General features: G+C 42.1%; 1 protein-coding gene and 1 pseudogene across 1 annotated transcript in view; both read right to left on the bottom strand.

The window, feature by feature from the left end:
• Positions 1–22,278, bottom strand: part of GLIS1 (GLIS family zinc finger 1) — a 205,081-nt gene that overhangs the window by 153,752 nt on the left and 29,051 nt on the right. The gene's annotated exons all lie outside the window — the stretch shown is intronic.
• LOC149429283 (U2 spliceosomal RNA) lies at positions 18,920–19,035 on the bottom strand (annotated as a pseudogene).

The raw sequence follows: 22,278 nt of genomic DNA, 5'->3' as shown, positions 1-22,278 counted from the left end.
GCAATTCTGGCTGTGGTTCTCTTGACTCCTTCCCAACCCACAACAAGCTCAGAGACTTTAATGTTTCAAGTTAAATGAAAGCTGATTAAAAAAGAAAATATGTTTTTAATAGACTGAAACTGGCTGAAGCCACACAATGTCCAACAGTGGGAATCTGTGCCCAGCAAACTGGCTCCGCTTGGCCCAAACAAGGACTACATTAATAAGAAACACACAGCAACCGCACAGAATGAACTAATGTACAACAGAGCCAGAGAAACGGCTCGTAATTGTTCGGAATAAATCTCTCTAACAGTAATGGGGAAGGGGGGGGGGCAAATTTGCAATAGCGATTCTTATTCCTCCATGGGATTAGATGATGGTTTGCGAATCTCCATCTTGATATAAAGTCCTAAGCAACTACTGTGTTTACACACAAACAAAAACAGGATGGCTATTAAGATATTACCCCATGCAGGCCAAATGGGGCTGCTAATACAACATCAAGCATTGCTCAAGAGTCAAGGAAAGCTCTACTGCCTGATCTATGAATGGTTTGGGCAAAGATGCTCTGTCTAGGACATTGGCTGGCAGCAACCAGCATTTAAAAATAGATAACAGGGATCTGTGTGCTGCTACTCTGGTGTACTGAATATAATGCACAATATTGCCTACGATGGTGAGTATGCTGCATATAGTTGTAATAAACTGTAGTGAATTAAAGTCATTGTAAACCCATACATATACCCAGTGAAGTGACAAGCTCCTGGTTATACATAAAGTTAAAACAAATCTTCCGACACAAGTTGTACCTGCTTATCTGCAGCCCTCGCTTCTCTATAACCCTCTCTTCTCTATAGCCATTCAAAATGCAGAAATTATAAAGAATTTCTGAGCTTTCAGAAAGCAGGGGACAAGAAGCTGAAGTTACACTCTGCAGAGCTCAGGGACCCTTGAGAGCTGTCTGGAGGAAAAAGGACACATCTCCCGTAACACAGCACAAAGGAACAGAGCTGAGACTGTCAATCACAGGCTGTGTGCTGGGGCCCCCTCCCCTGTCACCTTTTTACCTATTGGGGTCAGGAAAACTCATGCAGATAGCAGAGGAATCGGGCAGCAGACAGAAACGACACATTGCCCCCTCCCCTGTCACCTTTTTACCTATTGGTGTCAGGAAAACTCATGCAGATAGCAGAGGAATCGGGCAGCAGACAGAAACGACACATTGCTCTAGATCAGCCTTTCTCAACTAGGGTGCCCAGGCACGCTGAGATGCCTTGAGGTTTCTTCAGGGGTGCCAAAATGACTAAAAATTGACCAAAACTTGTATACAAGCCAGCAGGTGGAACAAGCCTACCTTTTAGTTACACAAAGCCACAGGTTTTCATTTTGCACCATTACAACCTTCTAGCCGCCGGCGTCCTGACAACCAATGACATCGTCAGTTGATAAGGAGGATGTCAGCTGCCTGCACAGCATCCTAGTTTGACCCCCCTAGCCCCTCTCCATCAGTGCTGGGGTCACTTTAGCTCAGTGATGGAGAAAAACTGAGGGAGAAGAGAAACATCGGAATACTAATCGGTACCAGTGTGCAATATTTGCTTTGGAAGATTAAACCACCTCTAATGTCGGGTGTCCTACATATGTGGATGTTGCAGTGTTATATAAAACTATTGGAATAATTTTTCGCATTTTAGAAAGGGGTGCCTCAAGACTGTCCATAATTGTAAAGGGTGCCTTGACTGAAAAAAGAGAAGCACTGCTCTAGATTGAGACAAGTACACACTATGGAAGGATATGCTTTGTTCATATTTCATGTTAGAGGTGTATAACCACTTTAAACACTTGGTAACCACACTATAGCCAGTTACCCAGTTCTGGGACGGCATCTTATAAATTCCTCCCAGAACGCACCCTGCCACGCGCCCGCAGTCCGTGATTGCTGTGTCCTACGGACACAGCTGATCATGTGATGAGGTAAAAGGCCAATCACAGCAGCCTTTTACCACGTGATCAGCTGTGTCCAATGACACAGCAGATCAGAGTAAATGCAGTTGCCGGTTATCGGCAGCACTTTCTTCATGCTGTCACAGCATGAGGAAAGTACTGCTCATAACCGACAGCTGTCACAGAGGAGATCGGCACTGATCATCAGTGCCCTGTTGATCAGTGCCCTGCAGTGCCACCCATCAGTGCTGCCCAACAGTGCCACCCACCAGTGTCACCCATCAGTGCTGACCAGCAGTGCCAACCATCAGTGCTGCCCAGCAGTTGCACCCATCAGTGCCCAGCAGTGCCACCAGTCAGTGCTGCCAGTCAGGGCTGTCAGTCATTGCCATCAATCAGTGCCGCTCATCAATGCCGCCTATCAGTGCCCATCAGTGCTGCCTATCAGTGACCATCATTGCTGCATATCAGTGCAGCATCATCAGTGCCTCCTCAACAATGCCCACCAGTGCCGCCTCATCAGTGCCACCTCATCAGTGCAGCCTATCAGTGCCCATCAGTGCTGCCTATCCATGCTACCTCATCAGTGCCCATCAGTGCTGCCAATCAGTGCAGCTTCATCAACGCACATCAGTGAAGTAGAAAAATTACCTGTTTGCAAAATTTTACGATAGAAACAAAGAAAAACTTTTTTTTTAATTTTTTAAAATAAAGCTCTATATGTGTGGAAAAAATTATAAAATATTCATATTGGTACAGTGTTGCATAACTGCGCAATTGTCATTCAAAGTGTGACAGTGCTGAAAGCTGAAAATTGGCCTGGTTAGGAAGGGGGTATAAGTGCCCAGTAGGCAAGTGGTTAAATTAACTTAGTATAGGTTTAAAGACTGTGCACCCTTTCCATAAAATAGCCTATACAGTCAAGAGGCCCCAATAGATATTAAAAAAACTGCAATTTTGTTACATGCTCATTTATGTTTGTGGCATACTTATAGGCCATTTGAGCCCCCATGGAGGGCTGGCCAAAAAGCTCCCAGTTAACAATCTGGACATCTTGCCTTGTTGCTGGGATGTGAAAACTGCTGGACACCCGCTCCCATTATTACAGAAAAGTAAACTAACATTTTTTATTTCCTATCAACACGAAAGTTTTTTTCATGTCTACTGGGGACTATTGACTGCATAGGCTATTTTCTGGAAAAGGTAAGCTTTGTCTTTAACTAACTACGAGACTGCAGCGAACTGTCAAAGCTGCTTGCCCCTACCTTGCCAATGCTCACTTTCTACACAGTTTGGAACAGGAGTCCCACTAAGAAACCCAAAAACCCAGTACCAGCTGATTACAAGCCTGAGCAATGTCACATGTGGGTGGAGAGCCTGCTTAACCTGTGCAAGTTCTGACTTTCAGAAAGTAAAATTTAAGGTGCTCTGGTGGCACATCAAGCTGTACCTCAGGGTTCCTACTACAAAGAAATTCCTTAGTTACATAAACCTGTACAAAATACATGCTTGCCTAATATAAACTCATGGCTACCCTTGACAAACTAAAGAAACCTTGGATAGGAAGTCTAGGCAACTTTAGGTTCCAACAGATGCCTTGTCTTTGGTAAAACATTGGTTGAGGCATCTTCTAGGAGTCCCCAAACATGACCAGAGAACCAACTTACATTTGGAAATGTTCATGCTTTTGCACCCCTCTGCCACATACCGAAATGCAATGTGAAGCAACCTACTTAGAAGCAGTCCACATTTTACCTAATTATATGGGGGGGTCACCAACATGTGCAACAACTTATTATGTGAGCTAATCGGAGGGTTTGGGGCTCCACGAGTGCCCTGCAGCAATAGTTTGGCAAAACAAAGACAACATCCAACAACGCCACCATCAAACCCGCCCCGCAGGCCAGAGTACTTGGTGTCATTCTGGACTCCAACCTATCCTTCCAGCCCCAAGTCCAATCTTTAACAAGCTCGTGCAGACTCCACCTCCGCAACATCGCCAAAATCTGCACGTTCCTAACCCCAGAAACCACTAAACAGCTCATCCACTCCCTCATCATATCATGACTCGATTACTGCAACTCCCTCCTTACTGGCCTGCCTCGCCGCTGGCTATCCCCGCTTCAGTCGATCCTGAATACGGCTGCCAGACTCATTCACCTTTCCAACCGCTCCATTTCCGCCACCCCCCTCTGCCAATCCCTCCACTGGCTTCCGTTTGCGCAAAGGATCAAATTCAAAATCCTAACACTGACGTACAAAGCCGTCCACCATACTGCCCCGAACTACATCACTGACCTAATATCCAAGTACCGCCCAGCACGCACACTCCGCTCCTCACAAGACCTCCTTCTCTCTAGTTCCCTGGTCTCCTCCTCCCATGCCCGCCTCCAGGACTTCTCCAGGGTGTCACCTATCCTCTGGAACTCCCTGGCCCAACCCATCAGATTATCACCTACTCGCCTCTCCTTTAGGCGCACCCTGAAAACCCATCTCTTCAGGGAAGCCTACCCCACCCCCTGCTAACTTGCCAACCTCCTCCACTCTTCCTACCACTCCATTCCCCATAGCTATCTCTTCCTCTGCCACCATCCCCTCCCTTCTACATTGTAAGCTCGAAAGAGCAGGGCCCTCGATCCCCTCATGTTTTGCATTGTATTGGTATTGTTCTGTCACATGTTCTGTCCCCCTTTGTAATGTACAGCGCTGAGCGAACTATTGGCGCTTTATAAATACTGTATAATAATAATAATAATTTGGTGGTAGGTTGGTTGGTCAGAGGTACTGAGGTTGACACACTCCCGCCACTACACAAAGTCACATCATTCTGGCAGTACCTGTATAGGCTGGCCCAGCATCTTGTCTAATGTCCAGAACTCTTCCAACCTCAAAATCTCGTATAGTCTAATTCATGAAACAAGACCATGTGTGTATAAACTCCTCCTGGATACCAGCATGTGGATATCATTTACGGCTATTACCACTGAAAGCTCGTCTTCTCTGTTTGTGTTGGATTACAGAAACTTTCAATACTTCTGAGTTTCAAAGAATTCCTCCATGCAAATTTTTTTTCTCCTTAAACATAAAATTGCCTGCTCAATTCCCCACGGTGATAAAATTAAATTTAAAAAAAAAAAAACAATATATTTCAAATAGTAAATTATGAAATAAGATGACTCCAGCAAACAGTATTATGGAACATAGCAGTTCATTTACGGTATATGGAGAAATAAACTAAAGCTGTCCAAGTTAATGAACAGAAGAGTTAAGTTTACAGAATATTATTTCAGCCATAAAATTCTACAAAATAGAGCACAGCCATACAAAGACAGTGTGTTCAGTATTCCCAGAATGTAACTGTCCTGTACCAAATTATTATCATGGCGAAATTGACGGTGCCAATAGATTGCAACCAGTTTATAAACCAGAGAAAATAACTTTTCAATTTTTTCACCTCTGAAATGTAAATGTTTTTCTCCCTGAGCAGAAAAAAGGTAGGATTACATGGTTCCTAAATATCACCATGACCGCCTACATAATCCCTAACTTAACCCTAACACTTAACACTTAGCCTTCACTTGAACTCTAACACTTTACCTAATCCCTAAAATGGTCCCTCAACTCTTGGGTACTTTACAAGCCTTAACTGAGCCCTAAAAATTAAAGCAGATGTAAACTCTATTCTACACCTAGTTTACATCTGGCTTGTAAACCTTTGTTTGCTAAAGAACTGTAAAGAATTACCATACCATTTTTTAAATATGATACTTGGTTTTCACCTTGTTTATTGTTTCATATCAGTGTTACTGATCTTCTGCAGTCTTGTTGCAGCCGCTTCCTGTCTATATACATGCACACTAGGAATAGATGCATGACATTTCTTGGATCAGGTTTTCTGATTATAACAACCAGGGACCACGCCCGTATTAAGGGTGCGGAAATGCCACGTTGTCACACAATAACCGAAAATGCCTAAACAATGCTGGATAACCTGTTGGTAGGCACTTTATTTAATCTGTAAAATTATTGGGACTATACTGGTATTAAGTACTTCTAAAGCAGAAGTTCAGGCTAAGCCTATCTAAGCTTAAAGAGTTACTAAACCCACAACAGTAAAATCAGTGTGTATATGCAGTAAAGCATGCTTGTTATACTCACTGTGGAACCTAAGTGGTTTATCCTCTGCATTGTGTAAAAAAACTGTTTGATCCTGACTTCTCTGATCCTCCCCTTCTTCCAGTGTCCCCCTCTTATCTCCCGATAAGACATATCATGTGGAGTCAGTCTGCACATGCTTAGTTTGGCGTGTGTTGCTAAAGGTTTTTTTTTTTCTTAGGAGAGTGCATGTGATTAGCATAGGGCCAATCAGCATTGTCAAGACAGAGGCCAGCGGTTCTGCACCCTTCTAGAGCAAAATGAAAATTCCTCCAACAAGCTTTAACTAGTGCTCAACTAGACACTGATAGAAGTCACAAGACTGTTTTAACTTGTGATTAGAAAAGGTATTTAGCAGTTTATATTTAATAAAATAATTGTATTTCCATGTTCTGTGTACCATGGGAGACCAGATACAGTGAATGCAGACTGTGGGAGATCAGATATAGTGAATGCAGGGTCCTGAGTTTAGTAACTTTTTAAACCTGTTCCCACCTTCATTTTAAGCCTGTAAAGGAAAGAAATGCACATTTACCAATCTAAGGGCGCTCTGGTTTGGTCATGTGATCTCCTTAGCGGTCAACCTCAGCAGAGAGGAGGGAGCAGCGACTATGGCTGCAGAGCCTGGGTGGTGACGTCACCTATAGGCTTACTATGGGCATCCATAGCCAGATGTCCCTCTTCTACACTGAAGCTGGTGCTAGGAGCCAATCATGTGACCGGACCAGAGCGCCCTTAGATTAGGTAAGTGTACATGTCTTTCCATTACAAGGTAGATAATATAGGGCTTAGAATGGGGGTGGGAGAAGGTTTAAGCTTAGATAGGTTTACACTGGACTTCTACTTTAAAGATATATTGATACTTTTTTTTCAAAAACATTTAATTATTTTATATCAAATTTCTTTTTTTTTTAAGAAATAATTTTAACTTCTAGAAATGAAAAATTTACAAGAATGTGTACTTATAATTGTACAAAAAAAACCAAAATTGCCATATTTTACAGAACGATTATCAGCATTAATATTCACAAATATCTGAAGGGATGCTCTACAGTCTACACATTTCATAGGTCTAGTCTACTTCTTCAGGGGCTTGATGCTGTGAATGTTAACCTGTAAATAGCAACAATCAAAAATTATAATTCAGTACCCATAACTTTACATCATATACATATAGTATCTGGGAGGATCAGTTGTAGCTTCATTAACTGAAATTATGTGTTCAACATCACTGCAAATACAGACAAGGGGGAGGAAAGTTTTATTGGGGACTGTGTGGGGTACTAGAGAGCAGGGATCAATGAAAATATTCTGTATGGTCTCTATATATGAAAAAAGATGTAGTATTGGGTGAGAATCAATGTTACCTCAAGTTAAAATAAATTGTTTTATTTTGAAATGGATTCTGAGTAAGCTCTGAATCAGCAGGAAACTTTCCAGACCTCTGCAGAGAGATCACTGCTTCCACACAAAGAGCAAGGACCCTTCTCTACAGCATGCTGGCAGGGAACAGGTTCACTTTGAACTGAAAGAACAGTTGGGCTTTAGGTCAAGAAGTTCCCTTAGTCCGAGTTTTGTGTATTCCCTGCACAGTAAGCACACACACCTCTACTTGTTCCATCTCTTTATTACATCAGTTATCAGAGGCACAAAGGAGGGCACCCCTGCATCACCAACAGATGGGTTTCATCAAAAGATTACAAAAAAAAAAGACTTGGGGTGGACTGGTTCAGAAGAAGAAAGGTAGGCTATGTTCCCCGTAGGCATCTGAAGATTTGGTTTTCCGCTTTGAATGTAGTGAATCTTTAAAAGGAACGTTGCAGCTTCTGTTACTGAAACACTGCAGCAATAAGTGAGCATGTTTGCTAAGAAAAATTGAAGAAAGGATCACATTTCCTTATTTTCCAAGATGTTTAGGTATTTCCAGAGACATAAGATTTTATCAATAGCCAGATTACAATGAAACAGGGCTGGAAACTAAGCACCTAAAAAGAATGAATTTTGAACACTTTGGAAAGTATTGCTTTATGCAGGCCATAGATGGTCGTTTATCGGCTGAATTTTCGTACGCACGAAAAATCGGCTGATATTCACGCCATTAGTGGGGCCAGCCCGTCAGCTGTTCTTCGCAGATCTTCTCGTTTATTTTTATCGGTCATGCTGGAAAGTCCACGAAAAACGGCAGTTTTTTTCGTGGACATTGGTGGCAGCATCAGCAACGGCACCGACCGATTTTTCGACAATTTGGCCGTCTATGGCCAGCCTTAGAAGTGTACACAAATCTGCTGTTATTTATTAAAGTCAAGCTGTAAGAGATATTTATCATTCCACTGACATATGTCACTCATATGTAACATGGTGATATATTACTCATTTAAATGTAATGCGGTGACAGCTATTAGTTTACGGCAAGCCTTGCATCATGCAATTTTCTTTCCTGCAATCACAGATTGCAGGAAAGAAAATTGCTCATTTTTCCCATCAACACAATGGAGGGTATTTACTAAAGCTGGAGAGTGCAAAATCTGGTACAGCTCTGCATAGAAACCAATCAGCTTCCAGGTTTTATTGCCAAAGCTTAGTTGAACAAGCTGAAGTTAGAAGCTGATTGGCTACCATGCACATCTGCAGCAGATTCTAAATAAATCTACCCCAATCAGTGCTGATGAGGGAATCCCTCCCGTGGCGCTTTTGTATTCTGACAGTTCCCATTTGTCACAATACAATGATCACTGTCGGAGGCTATAGCCACAGCAGTGATCGTATTAAAAAAAAACCTGACATGTTGATAGTACTGAAGTCGATCGGTAGATCCACTTCAGTACAACCAGCCTGTCTATAGATGGATTGAAATTCAGCCAGGTTCCTGCTGAACTGGCCACATTTTGTTCCATCTTTTGCTGGCTTTACACCTACCCACAACCATACAAAATACAGTTTGTCTAAACAAATGATGCAGATTCTAATTCATATGTTATATGATGTGTAAAAGGAGTCCACACGCTGCAAGAAATCCACAGGCTGCTACCTGCTGCTATAAACTAAAGCTAAAGTTCAGGCAAACAGGTGAAAAAATTGAGTTGAAATAAGGGGACTGTTTTATCTAAAAAATAATTTGTATTTCGGTTCATCCAGTCCTGAGATTTACACAGTCGTACCAGACAACACAACCACTCTGGTGACCTGACTTTTATATTCTGTAATTAAAGCGGTCTTTTGTTTTTGTATAATCTGTCTTTATTAAGTATTTGCATAACACAGTATAAAGCAACAGTGAAGACAAAGACTTACAGGAACATAGACAAAAGTTAAGCAAGCAAGACCCACAAGTGGTCTAAACATTTTTTTACCTTTTATGCATTCTCTGCTTTAAGGTAGAAAATGCCCTACTAAAATCCTGAAAGTGTGGCACTAAATGAACTTGCAAGTTAAATAACGCACATGCAATACCAAGTGGGAAAATAAATAAATAAATAAGCGCAAGCACATGCATACACATAAATGCACATACATAAATGTGCTATCAAATATATAATAAAAATGACTAATAAAAATACACAAATAATCATCCAAAATAATAATATATATATAGTGCAAGACCTAGATCAATATAAAAGCGCATGGGTGCATGTAACACGCAATACATAAAAGTGCTGATGTGCATATGATAAAACAATTGATTCAAATCAATAAATAAACTATTAGTCTATTACCAATATATAAAGTGCAAAAGACACAGTCGTTAAAACTCAGATATTTATACCATGTGATAAAGTCCACAAATCCGCAAAAGGTGAAAAAGTGAACACAGTGTAAAACTCAACTACTGGAATGTATAATCAATGAATCAATAATACAGACCATAGATCATCCATAAAAAGATCAAGAGGGGCATTCACTAGATGTAAGTGACAATATGTTGTCCACTATACAAGGGTCCTACCAGAAAATTATGACCCCCTTTGTTAAAGTGGTCATACAGGTGTTTTATCAAATGTATCCATGGAATGGCCTGAGGCACCTCCGGGAAAACTTCAACCAGGAGGAACCGAATGCGCTGCAGAAAGCCCAGCTCAAAGGGTGCAGGGGGCTTGGGTGTCTGGTGCTGTGTGTGTCAACAGACTTGGCGTAGGACCCAGATGGAGCACACACAAGTGCCCCATTGGTACCCAACTTGCTACAAGAGACATTTGAAGGAGGGGAAGAACCTACTGCACCAATGGGTATGGCTGGAAGAGGAAGAAAGTGATGTTTCTGTGCAATATCATTGAACAGAGTTCTGGATGGAATGAAACGCGTTAGTGTCTTTAGAACAGGTGGATCGGCTTCTGTTTTTAATGGAGAGTGGCTTCTTTTTTTGCTGTTGAAAGTACATAAGTGTTACCTCGTTTCGTTTTTTTTTTTTTTATTTACCTCTAATCACTTGCCCTCCAGAGGATTTACCCCCCTTCCTGACCAGACCATTTTTTGCAATACAGCACTGCGTTACTTTAACTGATAACTGCGCGGTCATGTAATGCTGCACCCAAATGAAATTTACGTCCTTTTTTACCACGAATAGAGCTTTCTTTCGGTGCTATTTGATCACTTGTGCGGTTTTTATTTTTTGCACTATGAAAAAAAAAAAGACCGACAATTTTGAGAAAAAAAACTATATTTATGACTTTTTGCTATTAAACATGTCCATTAAAAAATTAAATTTCGGCATAAATTTAAGCCAAAATGTATTCTTCTACATTTCTTTGCTAAAAAAAATCCCAATACGTGTAAATTAATTGGGTTACGTGAAAGTTATAGCATTTACAAATGGCAGTATATTTACTGGGCTTTAAAAAAAAATGTAATTTTTACTAGTAATGGCAGCAATCAGCGACTTATAGCAGGACTGCGGCGGACATTCTGACACTGGGGGGGCACTGACTTGGTGTCACTGGCATCAGTGCCAATAATTACACTGACACTGTTCTAATGACACTGGGCAGGAAGGGGTTAACATGTCGGGTGATCAAAGGGTTAACTGTGTGCTGTGTGCCGTTTTACTAAGTATGCTGTGGAATCTTTTCTGATCATGTGACTGCCGTGACAACAAATCATAGTGGTCACACCTTAAAGGGCCGGGAAGCGCTGGCGTGAAGAGGTTAAACATGCCAAATAAACAGAACAGTTATATGGAAAGAAGCTGATTTTTTTTTTGGTGTTTGTTCCATACTGCAGTAGTTATTTTTAATTTGAACCACTGATCAATATTAGGTTAGGCGCTGTCTATCTATAATATTTTTAAAGCAGGATCTAAGGTGGGGAAACCCTAAAAATTCACAATAAAAAGTAGGAAAATGGGGATGATTAAAGAACGATTTATACTTGGCACCGAACATTATACCGCTATTAACCCTATTGTAGAGCCCAAATTTAGATGAGCAGGGTCACGGGATCAATCACGGCAAAACAAATTTCAACAAGACAATCCCTCTATTCTGCATTCCACTGGCACAGAAACCGTATTCCCAATCTGCGGTGTTTTCCCTTTGCTCTACAAATTGCTTGGGTTTTTCTGTAAGTGCTGCCTTGTATTTGATTCAGTCCTCCTTTGTAAAATATGCCCCTTTTATCAGCTTTTAATGTCCCAAATGACTTAATCAGGAACACATGGCTCATGAATATGGCCTGTCAAAGCGCATTAGTTTCACGCTTACGACTACAAGCCGATCGGCAGGCAGTGTGTCATGAACGAGCCTTGAAAACATTATATCTTTCATAGAGAAAGTCAAACCATGTGTGGCCTCTGACCAGCGCAGCCTCAGAAAAAGGGGACTTCAGGTATTATCTTTTGCATTCCAAAAGCCTTCAAATGCTGATAATTAATTGCGTACAAAAGCAATTTTTCTGTACGGGGCTCTGATTCGTACGCCGTGATCAAACGGCTGTGAAGCCTGCGAGGCACCTGTTAATAAAAGCCTGCTGCTCCCAACTTGATGTTTGCAAGGATTTCCTAGTAAAAAATGGTAGGGGGTCAGGAAGGTGTTAAGTGTTGTGATTAGAAAGGAGGTCATGAATCCAGTAAATGCTAAATCTCATGTGTGATTCCGAAGAAAACATGTTGGCTTTGGCTGGAGATCAAACCCTGAATTACTTAACGGGATCACATTCAGAAGACAGTACATTTTACTCATCTGTCATTGATTAGCATTATCTGTACTCCTCGTCAGTCGTGGGGACATTGTACTGTAAGGACTAGTGCCCCGAAACAAGGTGCTGTCCATAATAACCAATCAAAATCCAGCTTTCATTTCTACTGCTGTTTATAAACTAAAAGCAAATCACTGTCTCTTTGGGGGAAACACCTCCAGTTTTTCTTTTCCACAAACTTTCCAGGTCATAATTTTTATAATTTCATTTAAAAATGTATTTTAACCTCGTCATGCCGGTGCTTCCCGGCCCCTTAAGGGGTTTCAGATGCCGGGAGACAGGGCAGAGTCTTAGGGTTATGTAACCGCCGTGATTCGCTGTCATGGCGGCCACATAATTGGAAAAGGTCCCGATCGCAAGGGGAGATTGGGACCTTTCTATGAGACACCGACATATGTGCTGGGAGCGTGCGCACTCTCAGCACATATGTGTTTTCAAACGCTATGCAAACATGCGGCCGCTCGGCGTTAAGACCCAGCCGCAGAGAGGCCGCATATTTGCCTACGGTCGGCGTCAAGGGGTTAAGGGTTTTTTTAATAGCCATGTAGGTATCACATTAACCACTTCCCACCGGAAGTACACAATTATACAGCCTCTTGGTGGTGGGTGAACTTTAATGGCGAGAGGCTGCATATGTGCTTACCTCTGGCGGGAAGTGGCCCTGTATGCTCCAGCACAGTTACTAACGGTACCGGAAAGGTCTTGATACATACTTGTGATCGGGAGCTTTCCAATCAAGTGACTGCCAATCACAGCAGTCACATGATGGGAATACCCACCCCCGCCTCCTGGCATTTAGAACCTCTAAAAGGGCTGGGAGGGGGCGACAGGAAGGGGTTAATGCTACAATTGTAAACAATACATCGCAAGGGGACATCGGGACCCTTCCGTGAGACAGCGGCATATGTGCTGGGAGTGTGCAGGGCGCGCGCTCCCAGCACATATGTGTTTTCAAATGGTACGCAAACATGCGGCCGCTCGGCGTCAAGGCCCAGAGCGGCCACATATCTGCGTACGGTCAGCGTCAAGGGGTTAAAGTGGAACCAAAACCATCAGTTTAACAATTTTCCAAAGCAGTTACATTCAAGGCATGCTGTGACACTGTCACTGTTACTTGCGCTCTCAACTAAACTGTCAAACCATTAAAGCGGAACTAAATCCTCCTATTCTTTCCAGCCACGGACGCTGACATTTTTAACTCTGATCTGCAGATGTGATCAGTTATGACAACAGCCATTTAATGACTTAACTGTCACAGTTGAACTGTCATCTGAACTGTCATCATTCACAGCATGCCTTGAAGGTAACTGATTTAAGAAACAGTTAAATTGTTAGGTTTAGTTCCACTTTAACAATTTCAATACCGGACACTTTCACCCCCTTCTTGCCCAGGACAATTTTCAGCTTTCCAGGCTTTCGCACTTTGAATGACAATTGCGTGGTCATGCAGCACTGTACACATATAACATTTTTATAATTTTTTTTCACAAAAATAGTGCTTTCTTTTTGGTGATATTTAATCAGCACTGGGTTTTTATATTTTTTTGCTAAATAAATGACGAATAATAATAAAGGTCAAAAGTTTGAAATAAAACTTTGTTTCTGTTATAACATTTTCCAAATAAATAATCTTTCCTCATAAATTTAGTTCAAAATGTATTCTGCTACATTTCATTAGTGAATATAATCCAAGTCAGTGTTTATTATTTAGTCTGTAGGAAAGTTATAGAATCTTCAAACTATGGTATATGTTGTATATGAAAATCTATCAATCCTGATATACTGACATCCTATCTCATTTCTTGAGGCCCAAAATGTCAGGACAGTACAGATATCCCCCAAATGATGCCTTATTGGAAAGTAGACAGTCCAAGGTATTTAGTAAGAGGCATGGCAAGTTATTTTAAGTTGTAAATTTTTCTCATAATTTTTTAGAAAAAGGAATTTTTTTTTTTGTTTACATACTGTTACCAGTGCAGTACAGCATCATTATTTAACTGGTGTGGTGGTGATCAGGGATACTGACTAGTGACAGTATGTGAAAAAAAATATATATATATATATTTTTTTATTTTTTTTTTAATTCTTTAATATATTTTTTTAATTTTTATTACTTTTTTTTCTTTCCACTTGCCCTCCCGAGGATTTACCCCCCTTCCTGACCAGGCCATTTTTTGCGATACAGCGCTTCCTTACATTAAGTGACAATTGCGCGGTCATGGAACGCTGTACATAAATGCAATTTATGTCCTTTTTTTCCCACAAATAGATCTTTCTTTCAGTGGTATTTGATCACCTCTGCAGTGCTATAAACAAAAAACCCGACAATTTTGAAAAACATTTTTTTTTTACTATTAGCTATAAAACATATCCAATAAAAAAATTAAAAAAATCTAATTTCTTCATATATTTAGGCCAAAAAGTATTCTGCTACGTGTAAATTAATTAGTTTACGTGAACGTTTTATAGCATCTACAATTGGTGGTATATATACTGGAATTTTTATTTTTATTTTTTTTTATACTAGTAATGGTGCTGATCAGTGACTTATACCGGTACTGCAGTGGGCATTCTGACACTGGGGGAGGAACTGACTAACTGCCACTGACATCCCCAGTGACACTAATACAGTGATCAGTGCTCATAAAAAGCACTGACACTGTACTAATGGCACTGGGCAGGAAAATGTTAACATCTGGGGCGATCAAAGGGTTAACTGTGTGCTGTGTGTGTTTTACTGTGTGCTGTGTTTTACTAGGAAGACATGCTGTACAGAGAGATACAAAACAGCATTGTATATGCTGACAGGAGAGAGACCTGTGTTGTTTACACAGAGGTCTCTCTCCCCGACGTTCGCCAGGTGCTGGCCGGGAATAGGCAGCAGGGACCCGGTGATTAACATCCCTAGCCACCAATAGCGGAGTGGGCAGGGCAGCGCATGCACCCCCTACCCGGAAATGCAAATCACGTATATGTACATGATTTTGCATAGCCCTGCCACCCTGTAGCAGTACTTCTGCTATAGGGCGAGGGGAAGGCGGTTAATTATTTTTTTAACACACTGTGACCAGGGCAGTATAGTATTACCATAGTAACATTGTACTGGAAGTGGAAGTGATCAGGATTTGTTTTTCTTTTTTACACATTATGATTGCTCATACCAGTAAATTTAATTGGTATAAGCAATCATTTTTACTGAATGAAATTGATTCATTCAGTGTGTATTGTTGTGATTAGCATTGATTGGCCACAGATAATCACATGGTACAGATGGGCTGTGATTGGCCCAGTATGTACCATGTGATCACTGTGACCAATCACAGCTAGCAACACAATTTTACACAATGAATGACAGGAGTTAAAGCCAATCATTGTTTACAATTGGCATGTGATTTGCTGTGATTGGTCACAGCGATCACATGGTACCAGCAGCGGCCTGGTACAGTGATCTGTCATTGTCTATGTTTGGTGGACATGGCCGGTAACATATTGAAGCACGGTCCAGGAAGACGTCATATGAAGTCCACAGGAAACTAAGTCCCACTCGGCTGTCATTTTACAGTAGGCCAGGTGGGAACTGGTTAGTGTCATAACTGATCACATGTGTAACACCATGGTAAATGAAGCTCGGACAGAAGCTAATGGCAGCTTCCTTGGCTGTAAAAGATAAGGTTTAGTTCCACTTTAAAGTGGTGGTACAACCCTTACATACACCCAGCAAAGTGACTGGCCGCAGGTGATACACAGAGATGAAAATACATCCTCCTACATAACCTGTACCTGTCTATCTGCAGTCTTTTTTCCTCTACATCCGTTCAAAGTGCTGAATTTACAAAGCTTGCTGAGGGTTCAGAAAAAAGGGGATGGAGCTGAAATTACACACTGCAGAGCTCTGAGAGCTGATTGGAAGGAAGAGACACACCCCCTCCACACAGCTCACAAAAACACAACCGAGGCTGTCAATCACAGGCTGTGCCTTCCACATCACCTTTTTTTCTCTTGTTGTCAGGAAAACCTGTCAGAAGTGATTCATGCTGATAACAGAGGAACAAAGCAGCAGAGAAAAACAACACTTAATGCTCTAGACTGAAACAAGTACACGCTATAGAGGGATATGCTTTGTTCATATTTCATGTCTGAGGTTTACAACCACATATGGCTAATGTCATAACGGATCACATGTGCAACACCATGGAAACTGAAGATTGAACAGAGGCTAAGATGGCAGCTCCCTTAGCTGTAAAGGGTAAGAGGGTTTAGTTCCACTTTAAAATATATGCTGAAAGGCAAAACTGGAAAATCTTTTTCTTGCCACCTGTGCATCATTAGGTAGGTTTCCCTTCATTTTTTGAAACAGAAAGTGAAGGAATATCTTTCTGATGTGAGGGAGATCCCCTCTTAGATAGCTGTCATAGGAACAAGTGTCCTCATTGGGAGGTCTCCTCTTTTTTTCTATTCTGGTGGCAACTTGGAGCAGCACATGGGCTAAATCGTTAGCACTTCCACCTAGCAGAATTAGGTTTGTGGGATAGAATCCCAACCACAGCACTACCTTCCTGTAGTTTGCATGTTCTCCCTGTGCCTGTGTGAGTTTCCTCCAGGTACTCCTGTTTCCTCCCACACTCCAAAGACATATTGATAGGTTAATTGGCTCCTGACTAAATTGTCCCTAGTATGTGTATGTATGAATGTGAGTTAGGGACCTTAGATTGTAAGCCCCTTGAGGGTTAGGGACTGATGTGAATGTACAATATATATGTAAAGTGCTGTGTACATTTACGGCGCTATATAAGTACCTGTAATAAATAAATCTTTATTATTATACAGAATTTATATAGTGCCAACAGTTTGCGCAGCGCTTTACAATATAAAGGGGGACAGTACAATTACAATACAGTTCAATTCAGAAGGAATAGGAGGGCCCTACTCATGGATCTTACAGTCTAAAGGGAGGGGGAGGTGGTCCAAAAGGGAATAGCTGTGGGGGATGATCCAGTGGAGGCGACTCAAGTACAGTTCTTCTTAGATGGAGGTGGGGTAGGCTTCCCTTAATAAAGTTTTCAAGGATCGCCTAAAGGCAGACAGGGTAAGAGCTGACTGGACATACTGGGGCAAAAAGTTCCAGAAGATGAGAGAGACTCTAGAGAAGTCCTGAAGGCGACCGTGGAAGGAGGTAACACGGGAGCTAGAGAGTAGGAGGTCTTGGGAAGGGGCGGAGAGGACAATTTGGGTGATATCTGCGGATGAGGTTGGTAATGTAGCTGGGGGCGACGTTGTGGATGGCCTTATATGTTGTGGTTAGTATTTTGAATTTTATATGGTGATTTTGCCCCCATAGAATATACAAAGCTTATCAAAGTTGCATCCAAGTAGCACTGCATAATCCCATGGAAAATTGGATCAAAACTGCATTGCATCAGAGTGAACCTTGCCTTAAAATGAAGCATGAACAATACATCAATACATATATTTTGCTCCCAGAAACATAAAAGTTTGATTGTAGGGATAATTGATCATTTACACAAGAATTTACAACTGGTATAAGTTAAATAACCTTTAAAATATATTCCCACTTTTGCAGTCAAAGTTGACTATTTGTTTGCTGTGTGTTGCCATGTACACAGCATAACTAAAAACTATTTTAAAAAATATTTCATACCTTTCTAGTTGTTTCCTTGGAGCAGGTTTATACATACAGCTCTACAAGCACTTTCTATTTTGATTTCGAAAACTAAATGTGCAAATAAAAGCAGTATTAAACCCAAAACCAAAAATGTAATACAGTTTTTTTTTTTTTTTAAGTCCGCAAACGTGCAAACTACAACGAAAAACCTGTAAGTGATCACAAAAAAAGTGCAAGTGCGAACACCACACGAAAAAGTGCACTTAGGGGTGTGTTTGTCCTACCCCCGAAAGGGTTGGACCGTTCGCCTGATCCCCCGGGGCACGAAGCTCCTGACAGGGACAAGGTTCCCATTTGGTCCTCCTGGCCAAAAGGCCTGGTGGACCACCGTTCCTTATGCCCAGCCGAAGCCGGACATCCAGTACTAGGCAAGGGGGTTCTCCCGAAGAGAAAACCCCCTAGGGATCAGGGGAGGAAGGAACCGTAGGGCCACACATCCTCCCCCTAGACTTCAGGTAAGGCCCAAGGACCCACACCCTCCATCCGTGAAAAAACACACACATAAGTAAAGTAAAAAGTGACAAAACGTGGGAGTGCATAATAAATAAGATAAAGATAAAGTAAAATAAAGAAAAAATAAAAAAGTGGTACCGTGCCGAATTGTGCACAGACCAGGCCCTGAGGCCCGTAGCAAAAATTGCCCTGGACTTAGCCAAAAGACCTGGTCCTTAGGGCGCTGTGCAAAAAGAGGTGAAAAACAGTGGCCATGTGTCATCTTCACACCGTGGGGTCCCACACCCAAGTGTTACTAGTGACACCCCTGAGAGCGTCTTCCCCAGGGGAAACTGAGTTTGCGGACTTTTTGCGTCCCCAGCCCCTGGCCAGACCAAGGTAGATCCGTCCAAATCAGGAGGTACTGGGTCTTTCCAGTCTTCCCAGAGGAATTACTCCCGGGGCCCCAGCTTAACTCGTGGTGCTCCCCGGTTTCTGTCCCTCCGGTACTAGCCTTCCGGACCCCCATCATTCCAGTGAGGGTACTATACAACAACCATCCCCGCAAAGCTAGAATGGTCGGGAGCACCCCCACTGGACACTGATAAGAACAGATACTACACTTGATCTTAGCCAAAAGGCCGAGAAGCGATAACAGTTTACCAACTATTAGATGTGGTGACTGCAATGGTTTTCTTTTTTTTGGGCTTTTTTCACTTGGTGATCTGGCCAGTAGCATATCTCCTGTATTAGTGAGATACCACCAGGGGCGGACTGACAACTCATGGGGCCCCTGGGTAATAGGGGATCATGGGGCCCCTGTGTCCTTGCCCAAACTCAAAAAAGCCTATGAAAAAGGTACCAGGGGCATCTCATGGGGCCCCCTACAGTGCCCGAGTTTCCAAATGGTCAGTCTGCCCCTGGATACCACTCTAGAGGAATTAGCAAAAGGGCACAGCAGAAAGCAGCATTGTCATTCTGGGGAAGGGGGGGAGATAGGAGTGTTAAATGTATTAGCAGATTTAGAACCACTAACAAATTGAAGCCAAACTCCAGCTCACAATTTATAGTCAGCAAACAGTTTTTTTCTTTCATTTTGGGATAAAGGTTTTGCATGAATAAATAAAAGCTGATCATCGTAAGCACCCCTGTTAGTATGTCAAGTGGTTTGTCTCATCCATGTAAATGAATACATTCTGCTGAAGAGATTCGGCTGTGAAAAACAACAGACTAAGGCCTGGTTCACACACTATGCAGTTTGCTTTTAAACTTTTTTGCATTTTTTCACACGTGTTTTTGACACGTTTGTAAAAAAAAAACACAAAATGAGTCAAAAAAGAATAAAAAAACACACTACATGCTGTTCTGCAGCATCTCCATTGAAGCCTATTGAATCAAAAACACATCATTTGCATTTAAAAAAAGTCCCCGACCCTGTCCAAAAAGCAGAGATGTGAACACGTCCCATAGGAAACCATGTTAAATGGACTGTAGTATGTTTCTGCAAAAAGCACCAAAAATTGCATAGGTGTGAACCAGGCCTTACTAGCTGGATTTCCAGATGAAAATAGAAGAAAGAAAGCCTAAAAAGGGAAACTAATGCAGCCATAACCTACACTCATCGGCCACTTTATTAGGTACACCTTGCTAGAGCCAAGAAAATCTCCCCCCTCACCATTACACCACCACCACCAGCCTGAACCGTTGATACAAGGCAGGATGGATCCATGCTTTCATGTTGTTTACGCCAAATTCTGACCCCACCATCTGAATGTCGCAGCTGAAATCAAGACTCATCAGACCAGGCAGCGTTTTTCCAATCATCTATTGTCCAATATTGGTGAGCCTGTGCGAATTGTAGCCTCCGTTTCCTGTTCATACCTGGCAGGAGTGGCACCCAGTGTGGTCTTCTGCTGCTGTAGCCCATCTGCTTTACGTTTTGACGTGTTTTGCAGAGTTGGTATTCTGCATACCTTGGTTGTAATAAGTAGTTATTTGGGTTACTGTTGCCTTTCTATCACCTCGAACCAGTCTGCCCATTCTCTTCTGACCTCTGACATCAACAAGGCATTTTAGTCCACACAACTGGTGCTCACTGGATATTTTCTCTTTTTCAGACCATTCTCTGTAATCCCTAGAGATGGTTGTGTGTGAAAATCCCAGTAGATCAGCAGTTATTGAAATACTCAGACCGGCCCGTCTGGCACCAACAACCATGCCACATTCAGTCCTCATGTACACTGGATGTTTTTACAGCGGCTGTTTTTGGCTTTTGATGTTTTTTTTCTACAGCCAGTAAACCCCCCAGCATGTTATCCTATGTGTCCATGTACACATAGACTGCAATCAATGTTTTTTGGCTGGGGAAAAAAAAAGCAGAACTAGTGGGTTTCTAGAGGAGTTTTTTTAGCTGGAAAAATGCTCTAATGCTAAAAACGCGGTAAACCAGCGTTGACCAACGCTAATACAAAAACGCTAAAAAACTCATGTTTTTAACGTGACTTTACACAGCTAATTTTACCAGCGTTATTAAAACACCCCGTGTGCATGGAGCCTCAAAGTCACTTAAATCCCCTTTCTTCCCCATTCTGATGCTGGGTTTGAATTTCAGCAAGTCATCTTCACCATGTCTACATGCCTATATGCACTGAGTTGCTGGCATGTGATTGGCTGATTAGCAATTTGTGTTACGAAGGTGTACCTAACAAAGAGGCTGGTGAGTGTATAGGAATTGGTAGACTGCAATACTGTATAATAAATGTTTTCTTTTGGGTTTAACACTGCTTTAAGGGACAGATTTTCTTTTAAGTGCATTAACATACAATGTAGCACCCAAACTTGAGGTTTTTAATCCTTTGTTAGAACACACAGGGGCAGGGGCGGACTGACAACTCATGGGGCCCCTGGGCAATAGGGGATCATGGGGCCCCTGTGTCATTGCCCAAACTCAAAAAAGCCTATGAAAAAGGTACCAGGGGCATCTCATGGGGCCCCCTACTGACCCCGGGCCCCCGGGCAGTGCCCGAGTTTCCAAATGGTCAGTCCACCCCTGACTCATTTTTGCATGGTAGCCAATCAGCTTCTAACCTCAGCTTGTTCAATGAAGCTTTAGCAATAAAACCTGGAAGCTGATTGCTTTCTATGCAGAAGTGCACAAGATTCTGAGTGAACCAGGTTTAGTAAATAAATCCCACAGTGCGCACATCTAATTCACAAATGATAGTGAAGATCTGCCAGTGTAGTACATACAGGGTTAACTATGGTAAGCATTACCCCCCCCCCCCCCCCCCCCCCCAGCTCCCTCCTTAACATTACATAGAAGGGTGACATTATGCAGCATATTTAAACAAGTCAAAAGACAAACAATTTTTAAAAAGGAATGGGAAAATGTAACAAATAGAAAGTGTTATCCAAAATTGGTTGCAAAAATGGAAATACTATGTAAAGTGGTTCAAAAGGAAAAATTTAAAAAAAATGTGGTATACCTACCTGCTCTGTGCAATAGTTCTGCACAGAGCAGCCCCGATTTCCTCTTCTTTTTGGGTCCCCTGCTGGCAATCCTGGCCCCTCAACCATTCCAAGTGCCCCCAGTAAGCCTGTTGTTATGGGGGGAACTCAAGCAGGCTTGCTCACCCCATTCACACAAAGAATGTGGCTCAGCCCCGCCCCCCACCCTCTCCTCATTGGCTCACTGGCTGTGATTGACAGGGTAAATACTTATTCACAGCACTGTAGTTACATTGATCAAGCTTGGACTAATACATACCTTACCTGTCAGATCCCTCTGAAAAATCTGAACATCACTGGGGTAGACACCGCTACTTCAGTAATCTCCACTACTGATGGGCTGTATTTTGGCGAACACACAATTTCAGCGGGCTGTTCGCCTGCCACGC

The sequence above is a fragment of the Staurois parvus genome, unplaced genomic scaffold, assembly GCF_062004578.1.
Source record: "Staurois parvus isolate SC_StPar_1 unplaced genomic scaffold, SC_StPar_1.0 ptg002753l, whole genome shotgun sequence".
In the NCBI taxonomy this organism is placed as follows: domain Eukaryota; kingdom Metazoa; phylum Chordata; class Amphibia; order Anura; family Ranidae; genus Staurois; species Staurois parvus.
The sequence above is the reverse complement of the archived record's forward strand: the minus strand, read 5'-3'. Positions and strand labels throughout refer to the sequence as shown.